This window comes from Syzygium oleosum, unplaced genomic scaffold, assembly GCF_021117445.2.
Source record: "Syzygium oleosum isolate NSW1041296 unplaced genomic scaffold, Sole_v2.1 Sole_v2.06, whole genome shotgun sequence".
Lineage (NCBI taxonomy): Eukaryota > Viridiplantae > Streptophyta > Magnoliopsida > Myrtales > Myrtaceae > Syzygium > Syzygium oleosum.
In genome coordinates this window covers 1,513,950-1,535,552 of record NW_026607490.1, presented here as the reverse complement: position 1 = coordinate 1,535,552, position 21,603 = coordinate 1,513,950, and the positions used below count along the sequence as shown (strand labels likewise).

The window sequence follows — 21,603 nt, the reverse complement described above, 5'->3', positions numbered from 1 at the left end:
CTGATAAAATCCCTCGCCAGGTACTTGCTCTTCCATCAATTTGAATATGCAATCTCGATATTGTGATTGTACGATTTTATTAACAATTATGGTACTCCGAACTCTATCCATTTTCTATTCGTTTCTGTGCAACTTCTGTGCAGATTCCGTGCAGATTCTGTGCAGCTTCCGTGCAGATTCTGTGTAGCTTCCGTGCAATAATACCCGATCGAAGGACCAAAATCAGATGGTGTCACTGCCAACTGCCACTTTTCTCTTTTAAATTTGTTTGTTTTGAGGAATCTTTCGATTTTAGCATAGCTTTAGGGATAATTATTAAAAAAAAAAAAGGTTGGTAATTTCTGAAAACCTATTAGTGCTATCAACACGAATCCCCTGTATCTATCAATTTGAATATGCAATCTCGAAATGGATGGTTATGTCAGTACTCTTATAAGACTCGATGACCTTATGCCAAGAAGGCCTACTCGAGATATCATCCCATGATGTGCTCACATTTTTCCGTTCTCTTCTCAGGTTCTCCTTACCCATCTTGCTCACCGAGTACTGCATGAATGGAAGGTGGCTCCAGTCGTTCTCTTTTCGAGTTCACGCTACCCATCTTGCCAACCAAGTACTGGGTGAACGGAATGTGGCTCAGGTCGGCGAGGCTGACAAAATCCACAGCCTTGTACATGCTCTTCCATCAATTTGAATATGCAATCTCGATATTATGATAGCACGGTTTTAATAACAATTATGTTACTCCGAACTCTGTCCATTTTGTATTCGTTTCTGTGCAACTTCTGTGCAGATTCCATGCGGATTCTGTGTAGCTTCCGTGCAGATTTTATGAAGCTTCCGTGCAACAATAACTGATCGAAGCCATTCTCACCTATAAAAGGACCTCTTGCGGACAAAAAAGGGCGAGGGCTCTTCTGTTGGTGTGACGATAAAAGGACAAGAGAGATAGGACAAGAGTGAAAGAAGAGAGCGGAAGTCATCTTCTTCCTTCCACCCCTGCAACCCGACGCCATTATTCTTTGCACCTGAGCCGGCCGCTGTTGGCTGCTCGCGATGACCAACCTTGTTGCCTCGAAGTCGCACAAAAAAGCACCCTGAGAGCCGCAGCAGCCTCACCGATCTTGTGGAGGCCCTTGTCCCGACGAGTCGACGCCCCGAGAAAGTCCTGTAGCGTTGCCCCTACTTCGACGACAGCCTATTGCTTTCATCCCAGCCTGAGCAGTTGTAGCCTGACGACCACGGCCAGCGCATTGCTCCCTGTCCCTACCTCATCGTTGTTCCGGGCTTGAGATCACCTCCGACGACGGCGACGAGCCGCTGAGCCCACAACGTCCACTGCAGCTTGATCTTGAAGTGCCGGTTCTAGCCATCCATCGAGCCAAGGTGCATTGCTGTTTTGCAGGTTCTTCCGGCGAGTTTGTGAACCATCCAGTCCACGTCGATTCTTCCGGCGAGCCAACGCACAAAGCCAGCCACCCACTAAGTACTGGGTGAATGGAATGTGGCTGGGGTCAGCGAGGCTGATAAAATCCCTCGCCAGGTACTTGCTCTTCCATCAATTTGAATATGCAATCTCGATATTGTGATTGTACGATTTTATTAACAATTATGGTACTCCGAACTCTATCCATTTTGTATTCGTTTCCGTGCAACTTGTGTGCAGATTCCATGCAGATTCTGTGCAGCTTCCGTGCAGATTCTGTGTAGCTTCCGTGCAATAATACCCGATCGAAGGACCAAAATCAGATGGTGTCACTGCCAACTGCCACTTTTCTCTTTTAAATTTGTTTGTTTTGAGGAATCTTTCGATTTTAGCATAGCTTTAGGGATAATTATTAAAAAAAAAAAGGTTGGTAATTTCTGAAAACCTATTAGTGCTATCAACACGAATCCCCTATATCTATCAATTTGAATATGCAATCTCGAAATGGATGGTTATGTCAGTACTCTTATAAGGCTCGATGACCTTATGCCAAGAAGGCCTACTCGAGATATCATCCCATGATGTGCTCACATTTTTCCGTTCTCTTATCAGGTTCTCCTTACCCATCTTGCTTTTCCGAGTACTTCATGAATGGAAGGTGGCTCCAGTCGTTCTCTTTTCGAGTTCACGCTACCCATCTTGCCAACCAAGTACTGGGTGAACGGAATGTGGCTCAGGTCGGCGAGGCTGACAAAATCCACAGCCTTGTACATGCTCTTCCATCAATTTGAATATGCAATCTCGATATTATGATAGCACGGTTTTAATAACAATTATGTTATTCCGAACTCTGTCCATTTTGTATTCGTTTCTGTGCAACTTCTGTACAGATTCCAAGCAGATTCTGTGTAGCTTCCGTGCAGATTCTATGAAGCTTCCGTGCAACAATAACTGATCGAAGCCATTCTCACCTATAAAAGGACCTCTTGCGGACAAAAAAGGGCGAGGGCTCTTCTGGTGGTGTGACGATAAAAGGACAAGAGAGATAGGACAAGAGTGAAAGAAGAGAGCGGAAGTCATCTTCTTCCTTCCACCCCCGCAACCCGACGCCATTATTGCTGCACCGGAGCCGCTGCTGCTGGCTGCTTCGCGATGACCAACCTTGCTGCCTCATAAGTCGCACAAAGAAGCACCCGGAGAGCCGCTGCAGCCTACCGATCCTGTGGAGGCCCTTGTCCCGACGAGTCGACGCCCCGAGAAAGTCCTGTAGCGTTGCCCCTACTTCGACGACAGCCTGTTGCTTTCATCCCAGCCTGAGCAGTTGCAGCCCGACGACCACAGCCGCTGCCGCTGCTCCTGTCCCGACCTCATCGCTGTTCCCGGGCTTGAGATCACCTCCGACGACGGCGACGAGCTGCTGAGCCCACAACGTCCCTGCAGCTTGTACTGAAGTGCCGGTTCTAGCCATCCATCGAGCCAAGGTGCATTGCTGTTTTGCAGGTTCTTCCGGCGAGTTTGTGAACCATCCAGTCCACGTCGATTCTTCCGGCGAGCCAACGCATAAAGGCGAGGCCTCGGTATCGCACCTGCGTTTTTTTCTGGATCCATCCACTGCTCGCTAGTGTCTTCGCTTGCTCTCTGCCTTTAATTCACATCATATTGACTCAGTCAATCTTCCATCCATCGTGTGAGAGGAGTCAAGCAAGTGGCCAATAGAGGAATAATTAAATAAAGAAGTGCTTCAGTGGAGAAAGAAGCAAAAGAATTCATCCTTTTCTCTCCCTGTCAGAGACGATTTCTGTTTGCAGGTTCACAAGAGGACAAAACCGAGTGCAATTGGTGAAGAGTGAGTTCGCTGTTGAAGGAGACAACATCATGCTCTTGGGATCCTCTGTTCTCCGCAAGCAAATAATATAAAGGAAGGACAAACGTGTGGAGTCCCCGCGCTCTCGACACGGGTTCTCCTCACTCTACTGTTTTGCCACCTCTTGCCAATCACGCGAGTCACCATGAGCTCTCTGCGGCTAGCTTCATCCGCGCCACCGTCCTCCGATCCAAACTCGAAAAGAAAATATTCGAATAAGATAAAGATCTTATTTAATTTGATTTCGAGTATATTTCTTCCCTAATTGAAATATTATAATTTTGTATGAATCTTTGAGTGATACTGACGCATTCATGAAATTCCCGAGTAAACTTTAAATTAGGAATTATTTCCTAATTTCACAACGTGCTTATGATTGCTAGTCCGATTTCATGCCCGAAATACGGCTCGCGATCGCACGGAAAATCGTCAATCCGATCTCTCGCCCGAGATACGATTCGCGATTGCGCAAAGAATTGGCCAATCCGATCCTCATGCCCGAGATATGATTTGTCAATTTATTTTCCAAATTTAAATGGATATGGATGATATCTTGGGTGATTGAATGCTATTTTTTATTTTGGCTTGATCTTTGGTTTGATTTGATTCGATTCTCTGTTTAAAAATGCCAAAAAGATTAGGTAGTGTCAAGGTAAATTTTTCTAGACAGATTGCAGCTAGGTTAGGGTTTATCTAGTAAGGATAACATTTCGATTTAAATTAGGATTTGGCCTAGTTTAATTCCTAAAATGAATTGGATAATATCTTGCACTAGATAATGAATTTACATCATTTTATAATTTCGAATTTCAATGAAAAATACAAAAAGGGTATCATGTGCATGTCATATAGATTAGTCGCATCATGCCTGCATGTCATCTTGCCACGTCATTCATACCTTGCCATGTATCATTGCACGCGTGTCATTAGAAATTGTAGGTCTAGGTTCATTTGTGTACCATATTAGAATAATCCATTTAAAGGTAATTGTATGTCGCGTGTCATGTTAGACTAGCATCATGCATTGCATATAGTTTAGTTTTTTCATTAAATAAGCGGAAACTCTAAAAAAATATTGTGTGATTTGCGCGTTAATTAGAAATCATATTAGGGTTGTTGATGTGATTTTCTAGCTAACAATGCAGATGCTTACATTGCTTCGAGGTAAGTAATTCTCCCAATCTTGCAATTTATTTAATGTTTTGATTATTGGGTGTTACTTTGGTGGTTTGCGCACCCGCATGATCACCTCACATGCTAGTGACTAAGTTAAAATGGATCCAGATTGCCTGCATAAACATTTTTGAAAAGAAAAGGTACCGAAAGGGCGTTAGACTAGATCTAGCGTAACCAAGTTCCCGAGCTTAGAATCTCTGGTTCGTAGGAATAAAACATATCTCCCTATGTTTTATTTAGGTTTCTAATCGACCTACCACAAATAGATTAGTGGCGATTTCAAGCATGAAAACTTTTGCATGTTAAAAACTTAAAACCCTAAGTTGCGAATTGGTAGGGCTTAGGAGGGCCCGAGTTAAGCTTAGTCTTAATAATCCATTCGCCTGAGAAATCTTAGGTCACGACAGCCATTGTTCTGTATCTTCATATACTTCTTGACTTCGTCCGTTGACCACCATCTCAATCGCCAGTTGTCCATCAACAACCGCCATTAGTAACGACGGGGCATAGAACATGATTGCTCTGTTTTACTCGATTTCACGTTCGAGATTCTCGAACTGATGAAGATTGAGCGAGACTCATTCGTTCACTGTGATTCCGACCACAAGCAATAATCAAGACCACTGTCCTCGATCTAGCTGTTGATTGAAATTCCTTCACAGCTCACGGATCAAGTAATGTTAATCCCCTTTGCTTAGCCCATTACTGATTGATGTTCATTCGCTTCGGTTAAAGCAAGAGTTAGATGAGAATAGACTGGTTTTTGTTGGTTTCGAATGTTGCTTGTTAATTTCCTCCGAATCAGGCCATGAATCTGAGTCGATAGCCTAATGTTACTTCATAATTTACTGACCACCAACTGTTTGATATATGCCTCTTTGACACAGACATGAAATAGATCACGATTTTGTTCAACCTGAAGATGCATAGACTTAGACCAATCATTTTCTTAGTTCATCGATTCAGTTCTGGTTATGTTCCATTATCATTAAAATTGAATCTGCATGCATTTGTTTTGCTCGTCTCTTCTCTTTATTGGCATGTTTTCAATGAGGGTCACCTGTGAGGGGTCGACACAAAAAGGACGGTCCAAGCGTTAATTTCTAAGCTCGGTGGCACTGGTTCGTTCATTACATCCTTTTACTCAAATGTGTCTATCTTTGTTCTTTGTGTTGCTGGAGATTGTGGCTGGCGATGGTCATTAACACGGGGGTGGTGGCGATCCGGTGACTGGAGGTGGTTGATGATGACGGTATCATTCTCAATTTAGTATAGTGTGTATAGATTTCCTCTTGAAGTCTTAGTCTGGGTGTCGAAGTTGCAGAAGTTCTGGGTTTTATGAAGAAGACGATGAAGGCTGCAGTGAAGAGGGAGGTGGCAAGTGAATAATTATAAAAGAGAAATAAACAAAAGAGAAAAATAATAATAAAAGGAGAAGAAAATGAGAAAATGGGCTCTTTTACTAAAATTAGTTTCAGTGGGCCCGTGTGCCCGTATGTTTGGGTTTCGGTTTTAGTTTAGGACTTTAGGGGAATTGGGCTTTGGACGAACCGGGCTCAATATAGGAGCCCGATCCTCACCGTGGCTGAGGACGGGGGATCCAGGTTCTGCCCTTGCCCGGACCGGGTTTAAGGACCCAACCCAGGTCCGGTTTCTTTTAAATAAAAAAATAATAAATCCAAAAAAATTAAAAAATAGAAATTGGTTAGGAAAATGCCACTTCTTGTTTTCTTAGTGTAATGCATGCCTTCGCTTGGTTGATCGTTTGTTGACTTGTGTACCCAATTGCATGCTTAATTGTCCTTGCTTGTGAATGTTTTGATTGATTACATTTAATTTCGTTTAGCTATGTGTCGGGTTAGTGATGTTAGCCTCTCTTTTGCGAACACGAGTGGGGGTTAATAATAATTATCTTTAACTGGTCATTTCCTAGTCTGGTTAAGGGGTGAGTGAATTAGGCTTATCCCGGATAGAATTTAGTCTCTAATCTCAAGCTTATGGAGTTCATGTTCCGAGGCTTAAAAACAAGGCCCTATATATTCTTTTCCTGACCTGTATCAGGTTTTCTTTTTTTACACTTACTTAGGCACTTTCAATACTTGGTTGTTTCATTATCGCATTGCACTACAATAACTTATTTGTTAATTCCCTTTCTCGTTTGGTTAGGATTAGCTTAGGATCATAATGAACACTTCAAGAACTATGCATGATCACTCATCGGCTTTGATACCTTAGAATCATAATTGGTATAATCAAGAGTGTGTGACCACTTAGATTAAACAACCTTCCAAGTTAGGTATCGAAGGGGCACTAACAACAACATTAGTGTAATCAAGTCTCCGTAAATAGAATCTTTGGTTCCGTATAAATTAAGACGATGCTCCCACATCTCAATTGGTTTCTAGTTGACCCCAGTAGGCTAGTGGCGGCTACTAGAAAATACCTAGGTTATTAAGAACTTAAAATGAAATTCAACGTCGTCCAAGGTATGGACTCGAGAGAGCCTGCGGCTAATCGAGGGCCATTGGCCCGCCATTAGGCAATACCCCTAAACTCTTCTCTTCCCGTTTCCTCCTAAAGGAAACTTGAAAAGACGCGACAGCTTGTTAAAAGAGAAATATGAGGTAGAGATTGTTTTAAAAAAATGTTATACCATGATACAAACACAATTCCAAGTGCAAATCCAGATTTTTAAGAGTGACAATGTGAAATAATATTTCAATAAAATTTTGGGACAATTTTTCTTGGAAAAGGGAATTGTGCATCAAAGTTCTTGCCCTAACACCCCTTAACAAAATGGGGTGGCACAAAGAAAGAATAAACACTTTTTAAAAATAAATAGAGCTCTACTCTTCACAAATAAGAAGTAGATCGCTAGAATTAGGAAGTAGGAAATCTGTTCCTAATTCTGCTCCTATTTTCTTGTTATTTTCTAGTTGTCCTAAACCCTATTTATATGTTATGTTCTCTGTAAGTATGATAAGCAATAAGAAACAAATTGTGCATCAAAGTTCTTCTTTGAATTCCACATGCAGAACTAACATCATCATGCTTTGTTTGTTAGTTTAGAGCGTGACACGGAACAAAGCATTCACGCGAACAAGGGAGAGAACTCTAACCTTTGTGTGGAAGATTAAGCTCGGCTCTATAAAATAACGAGTCGGAGAATCCAGCGGATCTGAGCTGGACACAGACGACGGATTGGAGCTGCTAACGGGGCTCCAAGAGGCCACAGTGGAGGCAGAGGTTGGAAGCAAAGAAAGAGACACTTTCGTTCTTTGAAGAACGAAGAAAAAGAAAAGAGGAAGGGAAGAAGGGGAGATAGAGTATCTGTGTCAATAACGAGGGGGAGAGAAACCGAGCACTGACTGGAGTGACCTACAACCGACGCAGCAAATCAAGCCACAATATATTCTCCAAATGAAGTAGGTTTCCTGATTCTAATGGCTTCTTCTTCTTCCAAATTCAAAAGGAGTTACCACGTCTTCCTGAGTTTCAGAGGGCCAAACATTCGCAACAACTTCCTTAGTCATTTATACACAGCTCTAGACCAAGCAAGAATACACACATACATTGACAGTGAAGAACTGAAGAAGGGAGAGCAGATATTACCTACACTTATGAAGGCAATTGAGGAATCACGAATCGCGATCATCATTTTCTCCGAGGACTGTGCCTCTTCGCCGTGGTGTTTGGAAGAGGTAACAAAGATCATGGAGTGCAAGAAGCAAAATAACCTGATTGTGTTGCCAGTGTTTTACAAAGTGGAACCAAGAGAGGTGAGAGGGTAGAGACACAGTTATGGAGAAGCTATTGCTAAACATAAGGTCAAGTTCGGAAAAGATTCAGAGAAAGAAAAGAGATGGAAGGAAGCTCTTTTTTATGCTGGTTGCTTGTCGGGGTGGCATATTACTGATGGGTACGTGAGAACACTTCTACTACTTCAATTATAGCCTATATTTGACGAGTAAATGATATATTTACAATTATAAAATGATTATGCATCATCTTTACAATTAAAGGAATATTAGAAAATGCATGGATGATAAGTGTACCGAGAAAAATTAATTTGCTCAACAAAAGAAAAAATGTATGTATCCTCTTCTTCGTAGACAGGTGATTAATTTTGTTTGTGTCCCTGATCCTTCTTTCCGAAGCTCTTTAGTTTTCGGATCTTTGAGATATAGGTTCAAAAATCCTAAATTTCTTCACAGATTGCGATCTTTTGAGCCTAGACGATGTAGGCAGTTCTTATCAAATAAGGTTATTCCTCCTCTCTATTGGACCCGAGAGGCACTAACCGCTCTAGATGCTCCAATAGGTTCCACCATAGTCCACCTCCCAGGCCATGTTCATTCTCGGGGATTAACTTCTCGCCTATGAGATTGTCTGTAATTGTGTGAACCTTCTTCAAACAATTCGCTGGCCCGGTCAAAGGGCCGGTCACGAGTTTGACCGGGGCCGAAACCGGCCTGTGGCCATGTCTAGCTATCAGTATTCTCTAGGAGTACCTGTGTCCACCTGGTGTGGTCCACCACCTAATCGTTGAAAACAACTCCCCTTGAACTTATCCTAGAAAGAGTTTAGAGTACTTGTGGCTTGATGATTGGTTTGGATGGGGCATATAGGGTGATGAGATGGTGATTCGAGTTACTAAATACTCAAAGTTTCCCATTGTAAGATCCATGTGTATTTGAATTCTTAAACCATGCTGCTGATTCAACATGAACATTGCTCGTCATAGAACACGGAATTTTGATATCTCATTTGACATTTACACGGAACTCGTTACTCTCTCTAATTGTTTTTCCCTTCATCTGGTAAATGATACTAAACTCCGATCTACCATTTTTTTCAGTTGAGTTTGGATTATCAGTGAGAAAAAGCAGGTTCAGGTTTCTATGCAGGGCCATTTTTTTATTCTATGGATGGGGTAGTGAAAATTTAGCTTTTAGCATATGGAATCGAGCGAACCTCCATATTAAAGAAGACATATAATATCAGTATAGTATAAATTATATAGAATTTTTCATAATTTGAAAATTGGAACAATATTTCATTTCAAGGCATCAAACAGAAAGCCCTTTCTTAAGGCTTAACGAACATAAGTGTTCCATTTATTTCCTGTCTTTCGCCCCCAATTTCCTGTCACATGGTTTTGTGATATAAAACCAGCTGTTATTGCCAAATATCTTCATTAACTTTTCGTCTCTAAAACCGCAAAATTTCATCCATAAGATTATATAAACCTTTTTCAATTAGTCAATTAGATTGACTTGTCTCTGTTGTTTCTGCAGCTTAAAGTACATAAATGTTGCCATGATTACTGTCCTGAAGAATGTTATGAATGTGATTACAGCAGTTGGGGAGATGGATGTAATTTTTTTTTTGTTTGGTCTAGTGGAGATGTATGTAATTTAATAAGCATCATAATGATAGAGTTTGGCTGCCTTGTTCTTGATGGTCTGTTTCTGACTTTTCATTTCATTTCACGAGGACCAAGATCAATATTGACAATTTCCAGTTACAGAGAGAGTTTATAGTTGCATAACAGAATGTATATAAGCTAAAAATTGGTCCATCTGTTGGAAGCATCAACTCATCTTGCTGAGTTGTTTTTTACAAATGTAGCAAGCATTATTCTGATGTATTGAATCTTCTGTTAAGTCCATGAGATAATGTGGATGTCCATGCATCTTCTATTGGCAAACTAATCTGTGAGGTGCTTAATAATTAAGTGCATGGTTGTAGCTGCATACTCTTACTGTCGGTTGTTCTGCACTTTAACGGCGGGAAAATGGCTCCATCCTTTCCGTCTGGTGTTCCGTTATCTCGGCCGACATCTCCTGCCGCTTCTTTTCAATCTTTCACTGCTTCAGTTTGTATATACATCTGTGTTATAAAATTGCCGCTTTGGAAAGCCACGTCATCCTACTGTGGTACCACAGGCTCGATTTTCAATTCCTGTACATTAGAAAAAAGATATATAATATGTATTTTATTCAGGTCTTTTCGGCAGGGTATTTGCTTTCTCAGCTTTCTAGTGGCCACCATTTTTAGGTTTGTACGAGTCACAATCAGCATTAACTTTTGACATTTACAGTGCGTTTATTTTAGTAAAAGTATTTTTCGAGAATTCATTTTCTAGACTTTCACCTGTTTGGTTCGCCGAAAATGATTAGTCAACCGAAAATACTTTCTGATCAAGAAAAACGTTCATGTATAAAATTAGAAAAGTAAATTTCCTAATCTAAGAAAGTGAAAATAATTTCTAGAATTGCTTCCTTTTACTTTTTTAATATTTTATTCTTTTCTTTCTTTTCTTTTTTTATTTTTAAAAATAAAAATATTTAAAAATTCGAAATTTTTTTTTTGCTTGAGATAAAATCATGGGATCGAAATCATTTTCCAATTGAGATCCAAACACCAGAAAATATTTTCAATCACATATCACCAAACAAAGGAAAACTAATTATTTTCCTGAAAAATGATTTTTCGAAAAATATTTTCTAAAAACGTTACATTTTTCGTAAAACAAGCGCACCCTTAATATAGGAAAAAGGTCCATGTCGACACGTATCACTCATTTCAGTTCCAATCGGGTGCTAGACAAGAAACCGAGAGATCTAGGCAGGTCGTGGTGCTTCAGAACTTATTTTTGGGTGGAGGAGGAGGACGAGATTTAGTATCATTGACCCCCCATAAAAAGAAAATTGATCCTGACAAATTCTGCTACATTAATTAACCACCTATGGGGAAGGTTTATCTCGAAAGGGTACCAAGGTACACGATGCTCGTTGTATGATCGGAGTTGGCTGACTTTTGCAGAGATAAAAAAAAATGCATTGGCTGGTAAAAAAATGACAAAGGCTATTCGTGACCCTAACGACCCCACCGATCAAGCTAGTACAGCTTACGTGCAAATTGGTGGGCTTGACATTGCGAGTTCAATTGGCCCAATGATCTTGTGGGCCCCACATGCGGTCCACACATGCAACGGACGACATGCACTAGACTTATATGGTTCGGGTGTAACTAATAATTTCCCCTCAATTGGGACCGCATGAAAAGCCAAAAACCCTACACTTTGGGCTTAGTTGGGCTATTCATTGTAGCACCCTTTTTCTAGCCCATCCATATACATTGCAGGCTCCAGCACCTAGGGATAGAAGTGATTAAATATATCTGAATTGACTTTAGTTTTAGATTGCTACACTACATAATTGAAATTACCATTTTATGAGATTTGTTGAACCTAATATTTTTAGAAATATTTGTTGGGTTTGGCTCTGAGAAGAAAAACTATATCCTTCAATCAATGAGATAATTAGAAATGGGTCGAACAACACAGAGGATACGATTAGGGGGATGTACGACACAGTAAATTTTCTTGGTAACTATGCAAACGATGTATACATTATTTGGTCTAGCACTTACTTTGGCTGAAGCTACAATGTGTATCTTCTTAGACTAGCAATGGCCATAAACGGGTCGGGCATTATATGAAGAGCGCTAATTACCCAATGTAGAGGAAGAATGATTGAAATCTTGTAAAAATTAGTTGGATGCTCGAAAAAGTCTGAGGAAAAGTTGGAAAGAGTTTGACTTACGAGGCTCGTTTTTTAGGATATATATATATATAAGTGATTTGGATTCTTGGGTTAGTCATCGTCCGTGAGTTTATGTAGATCAAAGATTCCATGAAAAGCCAAAACCCAATTTAGGATATTATTTCCTTTAACTTACTTAAAAAAGAAGCCGAATTTTTTGGTGTGCGTGCTCGGAATGTTTTCGGTCCAATTTTGTCGGCTCCAGTGTCATTTTCCTTGATTTAATTAGTGAAGCTAAGAGAGCATACACTGGCGGGAGCAATATTTAATGTATGGTTCCAAGAAGTAGTATCAACTATCTGGAGTTTACTTAGAATTGGGAGTTGCTGCAGGTTAGGTCCTACAGTTGAACTGAGATCCAAAAGAAGAGGAAGAAAAAAACGAACAAGTGAGGGTATTAAGCAATTAAATTTGTGTCCACAATAAGATTACTATGGGGGTGTTGAACTTTGTACCCGCGATTCGAAAATTGGTGTTAAGGGCGTAATGGTCAAGAATGATTTACGAAATTAATTTAAGAAATGATCCGACGAAATCTATAAGTACGTGAACAATGAGTCACATCGAACAATCATCACCGGGACATTACAGATCAATTTCCACAAATCAAATCAGTCCTTTCAATTTCTTGTACGAGAAGCAAATGCATGACTAGATGAAACACGACTCATTAGAATAAAATATATGGAAGTCGGGGGAAGGGTCAAGCAACGTATTTGAGTCGATGCGGTGGAAGAGGAAGCATTGACTGACGCCGCCGAGGACAAGTCCTCTTGGGATCCTTCGAGGAAACCTTCGGCTCCACTGCGTGTGGATACAGAACATCATCCGAACACCAGAAGTGCATCAGCCGGCACATGTTGATGGGCGATCCCCTTGTCGGCCCTTTTTGTCAACGATCGTCTGATTTTGTTATGTTGGGAGAATGATAGAGAACTGTTGTGAATAATGGTTAGAGACTTGGGGTTCGTTTATAAATTGTGGGAAGTATTATTATTTTTCATGCGCCGACTTTTTTCCGTGCAATTCCTTTCGTGAATAGTCAGATCGTTTGTTGTTTTTTTTTTTTTTTGAGCTTACAAAATCATTTCACATAACATGTTGCGAATGCTTTAGCCCGAGCATTGGCAAGGATCGACCGTGGTAACCCAGTCTAAATCTTAAGAGGAGTAGGCCTCATTGAAGGTTGACGTTTCACGAAAAAACCTAAGCTATTTGGGCCGTTGAGGTCAGGACTCACGATTGGTTTGATAATAGGGTCCATCATATTACTAGAGTTGACATGCCCGTGCGACTTTTTTTCCTACACATTCCACATTTCTCATCATTGAGATGAACCATTAATTACTTATTAAAAAAATAAAACTATCCACAGATTTGATGGTATCAGAAGAGTTACACGGCCTATGTACCCGATATTTGTCCAAAACAAAACAAAACTACCGTGTTAGATATAGGATGTGTAAAAAAGGTGTTACATCATCTGCGTACCTAGTCTTTTTTTCATAAAACGTACTAGAGTCTTCTCCAGAGACTGGTTTCTGCAAGTAGTTGTAGTTTTAGCAAGAAAGAGCCAGGAAAGAACCAACAAATAACAACTAGGAAGGTGCAAACAGCGAAGAATCGCTTGCGCGCGTGAGCAGGCCGTTGATCTCCGTCGATTACTTATAAATTCGTGCTTCTGTTGACGACCACGTAGAATAATTCAGAGATATACTGAACTGACGTACTAATCGATAAACAAAGTGACTGCGGAGGGGATGGATTGTCTTTTTTAGTCGTCACACGTAATCGAATTTTGTTATATCTTTGTTAACCGCTCTTTCTGTCGACGACTTAATCGTATTAGCAGCATGCCAGGAACCTTCAAGGAAACCTCCTCGACCAACACGCACATTCCACCGACCAGACAGCCAAAGACGGAAGACTACGTATAAATATCACATCTCTCCACCAAGCAAGACCAGACCTCATTTCTCTCTCTCTCTCTCTAAAAAGCACGACAAAGAAAGCCCGATGGCTCCCATGCAGGAAGCCATGAAAGAGAAGGAATCGGCAGGGAAGAGGCAAGAGCTGCTTCTTCATCCTCCTTCCTGGCGCGGACGCATAAAGTGTCTCGTGTTCGCCTGTGTGTTCCGGAGCTTCAAAGCCCTTGTGGGTAAAATCTTCGGCTTTCTTCTCGGCCGCAACCCGATGCGCACCCCCACATCAAATGACTAGCCGCCTCTCTTGTCTTCACTAACTCGTTGGGGTTGCAGGAAGAAATCATCCTAAACCGCTCAATAGTGTTGATGGGTAGTCTGCTTTTGTAGTAGTTTTCGGCGGGAAGATGGCTCGGTCTTTTTCGTCTGATGTTCCGTTATCTGATCCGACATGTTCTGCCACTTGTTTTCAATCTGTTACTGCTTCAGCTTCAGTTGTACATCGTGTCCTAAAATCGTCGGTGATATGAGCCACCCGTTTTGGAAAGCCACGTCATCCTACGGAGTACATAAGAAAAAAGATGAAATTATGTATTTTATTCCGTCTTTTCAGCAAGGTATTTTCTTTTTCAGCTTTCGAGTGGCCATGTTTTTGTTTGTATCAGTCTCAATCAGCATCAATTTTTGACATTTAGTTTAGGAAAAAGGACCATGTGGGCACGCATCAATCATTTCAGTTCCAATTGAGTACTAACCAAGAAACTGAGATGTAGGCATGTCGTGTTCTAGAACTTACTTTTGGATGGAGGAGGAGGAGATTGATTATAATTGACCCCCCAAAAAAGAATATTGATCCTGATAAATTCTGCTGCAATAATTAATCACTTATAGAGAAAGTTTATATCCTTGTGCGGTGGATGTTGCTTGAAAGGTACAAAGGCACTCAATCCTCACACTGTCGTATGATTAGACTCAGTTGACTTTCACAGAGATAAAATCAAACGCATCGATTATTAACGATAAACAGAGTTATTTGTAACTAGAGCGGCCTGGCTAGTCAAGCCGGCACAGGTTATGTGCAAATTGGCGGGCTTGACGAGTTATTGCAATTTCAGTTGGCCAATTGATCTTATGGGCCCCACATGGGGTCCACACGATCCAACGGTTGACATGCGCCAGACCTATATGATTCGGACACAGCTAACAATTTTCCCTTGATCAAGGATCCCGTGAGAAACCAAAATCCCAAATAAGATACTATTTCTTTTTGACAATTTATCCACTATTTCGGTATTCGGTGCAGAATGTTTTCCGCCCAATTTTGTTGGCTCACGCGTCATTTTTCTTTCATTTAATGAGTGAAGCTAATGAGGAGATTAACTTATAAGATTTTTATCAAAAATAAAATTACTCAGTATTCTATTCTCTGGGTTAAATGCGGCTATTAGTATTCTCTAGGAGTACCTGTCTTGTGTGGTCCACCACCTAATCTTTGATAACAACTGCCCTTGAACTTATCCTAGAGAGAGTTTAGAGTCGCTTGATGATTGGTTTGGATGGGGCATACAGGGCACTGAAATGGTGATTCGCGTTCCTGAATACACGAGTTTCCTATTGTAAGATCCATGTATATTTGAATTCTTAAACCATGCTGCTAATTCGATGCGAACATTGCTCGTCATAGAACACGGAATTTCATATCTCATTTGACAGTTGCACGGAACTCGTTAATCTCTCTAATTTTTTTCCCTCCATCTGGTAAATGATACTGAACTTGGATCTGCCATTTTTTTCAGTTGATTTTGGATTATCAGTAAGAAAAAGCAGGTTTAGATTTCTATGCAGGGCCATTTATTTTATTCTATGGATGGGACAGCGAAATTTTAGCTTTTAGCATATGGAATCGAGCGAACCTCAAATATTAAAGAACACATAAATGATATAGAATTTTTTTGTAATTTGAAAGATTAGAACAATATTTCATTTCAAGGTACGAAGAAGAAAGTCCTTTCTTGGGGATTAACGAATTAATGTATTTTTCTCATAAATGTTCCATTTATTTCCTGTCTTTCGCCTTCAAATTCCTGTCACATGGTTTTGTGATATAAAACCAGCTGTTATTGCCTAATATCTTCATTAACTTTTCCTCTCTAAAACCACAAAATTTCTTCCACAAGATTATATAAACCTTTTTTAATGAGTCAATTAGATTGACTTGTCTCTGTTGTTTCTGCAGCTTAAAGTACATAAGTGTTGCCATGGTTACTGTCCTGAAGAATGTTATGAATGTGATTACAGCAGTTGGGGAGACGTACCTATTTAATAAGCATCATAATGATAGATTTTGGGCTGCCTTATTCTTGATTGTCTGTTTCTGACTTTTCATTTCATTTCAGGGGACCAAGATCAAGATTGACAATTTCCAGTCACAGAGAAAGCTTGTAGTTGCATAATAGAATGTATATAACCTAAAATTTGGTCCACCTGATGGAAGCATCGACTCATCTTGCTGAGTTGTTCTTACAAATGTAGCAAGCATTATTCTGGTGTATTGAATCTTCTGTTAAGTCCATGAGAGAATGTGGATGTCCATGCATCTTCTATTGGCAAACTAATCTGTGAGGTGCTTAATAATTAAGTGCATGGTTGTAGCTGCATACTCTTATGGTTTTTCTGCACTTTAAATTTCCATCAGTAGTCTCTGCAGAAAGATTAGCTCTCCTGCATGATTATGCTTCATTTTCCTCTTTTGGACAGATTGCTACGTTAGGACATTTCATGAATTCAGAAATTTTTGTCTACTAAAAGTTCTGATTGATTTGGCAGATCGTTTCAGAATCTTCTTAAGGGATTACTGATTTTTCTTTCCATGCAATTGGCTATGAATGGCAGATTACTAATTGTTTCTTAACAGCATCATATTCGGTGAGTATGCTCAAGGTTCTTTAATGTCATGTCGAAGCTTCAATTACGTATTTTTAGATGTTTGACATAGAGTGTAGAATTTGCATTGATAATACTGTAATGAGAACTATTGAGGTCAGAATAAACTTTTCAAGTTTCAAATGAAATGTGCAAAAGTACTTTCACCAGCTACTTCAAATCAGAACTGCTATGGTTTTCACTGATTCTCCTTTGATTTGCCAAATGCTTATACAAACTGCTGAAACTTCTAAAAAATGTTGAACAGACTCCCTGAGCAACCATCCCAAACAGGAAGGCCATCTCTAGGTGAACAGATGAAATCGCATATTTTGTGCATAAATTAGCTAGATGACAATTCGGTCTTAAGTTGGCTGTAAGCGTGATGAAGTCTGCATACTGCCACTTCTCTATTATTGATCCCAGTGGCTGTCAAAACGCACGAGCTTATCCTGAATGGGTTATGGGATCCGTCATTCTTTTCTCTCACCAATCTCCTCTGCTCGTTTGAGTAGCCAATTGAAATTGAACTGGTGTGCATCCACTTATGTATTTACTCGTTTTTTTCGATGCAGCTAACACTACGTAAAGTCATGGATAAAGCAAAGCAAGTCACAAAATCTGGAAACTTGAATGAGTTCTCTATGGTCCTTCTAAACAATGCCCTTTCTTTGCCCCTTGGAGTTATTCTTATGTGTTTTCAATGAGGTGGACTATCTGATTAATACGCGAGTTTTCTCTTTCTTCCTTTCATGATTATTTATTTGCCCCATGATCTTGTTAAAATTATTTTCCTTTTGTTTATGTATTATTGATATGTTTGTAAAATCTTCTGCTGATAGGTGACTGAGTTTAAGCTTTATATCTTGATTATCCTTTAGTATATAGGGTGCCTTCAACCTGGTAGCGATGTATTTGTCCTTGACCATTAGCTGGAATCACATGTGGCTGTATATAGTTTCAACTTTTAAGTAGCCTCTCACTTCATGTCATTTGCTAATTATTCTCTTTGACGGCTGAATGTGTTCTTTTGACAATGTGTAATGTTGACATCCATATTAAACACGTAGATACCTGTCACTCGTGATTGTAAGTAAGATAAGGATGTCCTGTCTAATATGAAAAAACCATGTTTTCACGATCTCGCCGTTTGTATTGATTAAATGTTATTAAGCTTCTATTCTTTTCTAATCAAGAAAACGTGCTTGCACGATAGGTGCAATGTGTAGTTTTAAACCTGTTATAATTAAGCTTATGATATTTTCTTTGTATATATGTAGTTGCAGGCCTCTTTTAAGGTTACCAACCTTTTGGTTGGTGATGCTATTCAATGGGATTCTTGGGTTAGCTATCAGCTTCACTTCTATGTGGTTTCTTCATCAAACAGGGGCCACCACGTACAGTTTTGAACATTAAGTTTGCTCTATCTGATATCAATAATATTGCGCAAACTTAGAGTTTCTTGGACAGCGGTTACTGCATGTTATGGTTTCATAAAGGAATCCTGTTTTTAGCCAATAAATAGACTTTAAGCAGCTAGTGGACGAACTGTGGTTTTTTGCCCACAAGAACATGGGTGTGACTTCCTGTTAGTTGAGCCCTGATTGCTCCCTGAAGGGGAAGAAATTAAGAAAAACATGAATCGTAAGTACATATTGACTACAGAAATTTTTGATCTTATGTTGACATTTTCCATTAGTCTTTCCAACTCATTTTCAGTTTAAACACCTGAGTCCTAGTTGACAAAATTTTCAGACGAAGAGTATCTTGTTCACTCGAGTCATGTGTGAATTGTCACATGTCAGTAAAAGTGTGCTGCTTCTTGCAGCTTTCGTTTCACGTGTACTTCTATCACGTTTTGTTCTTCTTAGAACATTATACTATGTTTCATTTGTCTTGTATGTTGTGTTTTTAATTAAACGCCTTACCATCTTGTGGGCTTGGAAGCTGAACAAAACAATATTTCCAAATATCTTGATCTGAATTTTAATTCTCTCTGTGGTTCCATCTTGTTGCATGTAGTTATGTTAGGCTGAGGTTGGAGATAGCTTGCTCTCTTACACTTTTAGATATGCCGATATCTATAGGTTAAATCTTTTTGCCAACTTGCATGTACCTTCTATACTCAGACAATTATCTAAAATCATTTGCACTGTCAAAATATCATCAGTTCTTTTGTCGATTTCATGTTTTTCTTCTTAAAAGGTTTGTGTATTTTCCAAGTTGCATGATCAAATAATGTCGAACAGTAACACCCATAAATAAGTTTGGAATACTTGGACGATGGCCTAAGTTTCTATTTTTGATTGAGTCGTGCGGTCGTCATCACTGTTTTTAGCGTCTAAAAATGATTTGGTTTTAGCAATTTATACAGTCAAGGTTTGGTGCATGTATGTGTACAGAATAAAAGAAAAAAGGGAAGATGTGGGATTCGTAAATTACCAACAGCATACTTTTGTTACTGGCGAACTATTTAGCTGAAGATTTGTGAAGTCTAATAAGAAATTGTCCCATCTTTTATTTTCCTTTTCTCTACTCAAACACTCCCCCTCTCTCCCGTCTTGATCATAATTATCAAAGGATTCAAAAACTAAAAACTGTCCTTCTTGGTCTTCACCCATGAAAGAGTTGAATACACGTGTAGGAGATAATTAATTTTCGCAAGATGACTTTCAAAGAGGCATTTTAATGTGATAAGATGGTCCTACAATGGATTCTCATCATCTAAACAGCATGTGGATGACCCAGACGCCGGGTTCATGGAATAAGATCCCATTGTCTATTCCTGGCATCCTCCTATACAAACTACCAACTAGTTTGGAAAACTTTGCAAGCATCCTGAGGTAAATTTTCTCCCTCCAGTCTTAACTATACCAGGCACAACCTCAGAATAGCATGTCATGTGGTATTTTGTCTTGCAGGTCTTTTGGCTGGAGTGTTTTTTTCCCAGAACCAAAATTCCGGAGGGATCATAATTCCAAATTTTTAATCAAACACTTGTTGCACGGCTGTTCTACGCTTTTCGCCCATCAAAGACCATCGTCTCTATTTTACAGTTTGGTGAGAGGGAAACTAACTGCACTACACTGGTCATCAGCTCACTTTCTTCCTGTTGTTGAGGCTTTGTGTTCTACTTCTCTTTGCTTGAAAGAGAGCACTTTTGTGGGCTTAGTCAGTCGGGATGTTTTTGTTGTATTCTGAAAGAGGTCACTCGCTAATCGTGGAATGAGGAAATATATCGGATATATACTGTGTCGCTCGGGAGTGACTTTCATTTTGGCTGTATTGATGAAGAGAGCGACCCCTCTCTCCCTTCTTGGTCTTGATCCATCAAAGAGTTGATTATGCAAGGAGGAGATAATGGATTTTCGCATTTTCACTTCTATAGAGGCATATTAATAGAATGTGCATGTCACGTGCGACTTTCGTGCACGTGATATGCACGGAAGTCGCACGTGATATGCACGTGCTCACTGCCTGCTAAAATTTATGTTAAATAAAATGTTATTGAAAAGACAAATGTAAACTAGCTCATCCTTAAGCACCATCATTTTCCGAAATTAAAATATTATTGAAAAGACCTACTACTTTTCTTTGTTGACCCACGAAAGAAGAAGTCATGCATCTAGTATAAAAAAATATATCAAGAAAACCAAATAGTGAACAAACTACCTCAAACAAAGTACCAAATCTTAGGCAACTCATTCCTCTATTCCATAATCCAAGCGTTGAAGGAGTTAACAAGTTTTCCTGAGTTTCATAGACCCAGCTCTACACAGTTCTAGACCGGACATTAATATTCACTTACATCCATAGTAAAGAATTGAGGAAGGGAGAGCAAACATCATCCACGTTTATGAAGGCGATCAAGCAATCACGAATTGCAATCATCATTTTTTCCAAAGACTATGCCTCTTCATTATGGTGTTTGGAAGAGGTAACAAAAATCATAGAGTGCAAGATGCAAAAGGACCTGATTGTGTTGCCATTGTTTTACAAAGTGGAACCAAGAGAGGTGAGAGGGCAAAGACAACTATAGAGAAGTTATGACTAAGCATAAGGTCAAGTTCGGAAAGGATTGAGAGAAAGTAAAGAGATGGCAGAAAACTCTTCTTTATGCTGGTAGCTTATTGGGGTTGCATTTTACTTATGGGTACGTGAGAACACTTCTACTACTTCAAATGTAGCCTATATTTGATGAATAAATGATATTAGATTTATAAAATGATTATGCATAGTCTTTACAATTAAATGGAACATTTTTTAAATAGGAAAGACAAGAATAAGATTTTTTGTGTGAAAAGGTCAGCAAGGAGCGCTCGCACACGTGGAGCCACATGTCACTTCCTGATTAAGCGAGGGCCACGTTGACGTGGAGGGGCCAATCTACCCAATATTTTCTCCTCCCCTCTTGAGGCTAACTATAAAAAAAAATTCAAAAACTAAAAATTGTCTTTGGTCTTGATCATCAAAGAGTTGATTATGCAAGGATGAGATAATTGATTTTCGCATTTTCACTTTCGTAGAGGCATATTAATAGGATGTGCATCTCACGTGCAACTTTCGTGCACGTGACATGCACGCACTCATTTTGGTTGTATTGATGAAGAGAGCAGACCCCTCTCTCCCTTCTTGGTCTTGATCCATCAAAGAGTTGATTATGCAAGGAGGAGATAATGGATT

The 21,603-nt window shown here is 39.7% G+C and overlaps 2 pseudogenes; both read left to right on the top strand.

The window, feature by feature from the left end:
- The first annotated feature begins 6,930 nt into the window (after nt 1–6,930).
- LOC130138405 (disease resistance protein Roq1-like) lies at nt 6,931–8,419 on the top strand (annotated as a pseudogene).
- Nucleotides 8,420–8,946: 527 nt separating this feature from the next.
- Nucleotides 8,947–19,909, top strand: LOC115666241 (GDP-mannose transporter GONST1-like; annotated as a pseudogene).
- Nucleotides 19,910–21,603: the final 1,694 nt, after the last annotated feature.